The sequence below is a fragment of the Equus caballus genome, chromosome 9, assembly GCF_041296265.1.
Source record: "Equus caballus isolate H_3958 breed thoroughbred chromosome 9, TB-T2T, whole genome shotgun sequence".
Classification (NCBI taxonomy): Eukaryota; Metazoa; Chordata; class Mammalia; order Perissodactyla; family Equidae; genus Equus; species Equus caballus.
Window position 1 is genome coordinate 76,156,906 of NC_091692.1, and position 2,616 is coordinate 76,159,521.

Here is a 2,616-nt window from a genome sequence, read left to right on the forward strand (position 1 = left end):
CAGGCTCTAATAGCACTTTTGGCATTGGCCTTCTTCCTGCTCCACTGGAGAGGCTTTTGTTAATGGGAAACCTTGTACAAGCACAATATGATACTAATAGCAATAGCTACCATTTATGGAGAACTTATTTCAGGCCGGGGCATTGTTCTCAGCACTTGATATAAATTCATTCATTTAATATTCACAACAATGCTATGATATTATTATCTCCATTTTACAGATGAAGATATTAAGGCATAAAAGGTTAAATGACATATTTTAGGTCACACAGCAGTGATCAGAGCCAGGCCTGGTACCCAGACTGACTGCAGAGCCCGTGATCTTAACGACTGTGCTCTGCTGTGTCTCGTATGGGTACCACTGCATCCCTTGACAAGATCTGCAAACTGTGCTGAATTTATTCCTTTCACATTCATGATCCAAGCCTCTAGATTAGAACATCTGCATTCAAAGATTCCTGTACCACTTGTGCCATGCAACCAAGACTCATCTAAGCCTCAAAAACAAAGACTTTGAGCTTCTGGAAGGTGAGACTCTTATTCTTCTTATCTCTGTGTTGCTATGGCCTAATAAAATGCCTGGCATAACGAGGTTGCCCATTATGCATTTGGTAAATGGACAAAACAGCTAGTAGTGAAAATCTGGCTTGTGCCATCAACAGCATTTATCCATACAGAAGAATCTTGATTCTGCAGCATGATGAATTGTAAATTAGTCGTCTATATGTCTGTCTCACACACGAGGCTCCTGGGCTCTATGAGCACAGGGACTGTCTTTTATTTTTCTTTTTATCCCAAGTGAAAGGTAAAGTGCATGAGATATAGCTGTGCTTGATAACTTTTTGGTAAGTAGGTGAATTAAGTTTATAGAACCTCACACCCACCTGCAGAGAAAACTGGATTCAATGCCACCCATTATCAGATGGATGTTGCCTGTGATCTCTTCCTTGTAGAGTGGGATTTGTTGAATCAAGTCATCCAACATCCACTGAGATGGCAAAAGGCATGGTTTTCCAAGCAATAAGCAATGCATGCACCAGAGGAGGAGGGGTTGACAAAGGCTGCTCAAGTAGGGAAGATGCCCTGGGAGGTGAGGGGGCTTAGGCATTAATGAAATCCCAAGCGTTCTTCACAGGGAAATTTCTGCCCTGAACAAAGATATGTAACTCAGAACATTCACCAGATGTGCTGAGAAGTGGTGAGAATTAAAATTGGAAAGAAATGATGGGATCCATCTAGAGAAGACTAATAAAACCAGGCAGATGTGGTAGGTGATCAAGAGCCTTGGTTGAAAAGGGAAAGGATGAAGGGAAGCAGCAGCATTTCAGGGCAGTTACAGGGTTTTCATTGACACAGTAGAGATTAAAGGGACCCTTGTGTACGAAGTGCTGGAATAGGATGGAATCATTTTCACTGGTGGAATGTCCGCAGCATGGCTAAGCAAAAAGAAGATAATTTTGAACAAAGAAAGGTCTTCTCAGTGCCACAAATCATATCTTCCAGCTAATGATGCCAACTCTTAATATACAACATGAGCTCTTAGAAAGAGATTTGCCAATTTCTCATTAAGACAGAACATGGTCCTTGAGCAATCAATGATTCTTGGGTGTTCATTTTCCTGGGGGAGTTCTAGTTCAGCCTCTTTCCTCACATTCCGCAGCTATGGAATTAGACAGAGATTAGCCTAAATGTATTCCTAAGGGTATAATTGACATTCCAAGAAAAAATGGTTCTATGGTCAAATAAGAGTGAGGAACACGGATGCAGACGAAAGAGCTCTGGATCAGGAATCAGAAAATCTGAGTTCGAGTCCCTGCTTTGCCATTTCTTGGCCATGTGACCTTAAAGAGTCATTTTTACCTCTTAATTCCCAGTGTTTTGAAACCTGAAATGCAGAAACATCTATCATTAATCAAATGAGATAATGTATGTGAATGCTTTGGAAATATATAATGAAGTAAAGCCACATAAAGAATGTAATGAGAATTCATTGGGAAATTTTAAATGCTTATCCATTGAATGGACTGAATGGTGTCACCCCAAAATTTGTATGTTGAAGTCCTAACCCCAAATGTGACTGTTTCTAGAGATAGGGCTTTTGGGAGGTAATTAAGATTAAGTGAGATCATAAGGGTAGGATCCTAATCCCATGAGATTGAGGGCCTTACAAGACGAGGAAGAGAGCTCTCTCTCTCCAAACACACACTGAGGAAAGGCCATGTGAGGGCACAGCAAGAACAAAGCCGGGAAGAGTGTCCTAACCATGAAGAACCTAACCAGGTGGCACCTTGATCTTGGACTTCCAGCCTCTGGAATTGTGAGAAAATAAATGTCTGTTCTTCAAGCAACGCAGTCTATGGTATTTTGCTATGTTAGCCTGAGCTGACTAAGACATCCATATATGTTAATATTATTATCCATGCTTCCATTTATATTTTTCCAGTTGATGTAGGCCTTCAGAAATAAAGCTGGCATAAACATGAGAAGGATCTACTCCTGTCATAAAAATCTTCTGTGGGATTTTTCAAGACTTAGAAAGGAAGATAAAATGCATAGAAGTTAGAAAAGAAAGAAAAGGATTTCAGCAACACAGGTGACCCCTGTATAGAACTCAGTG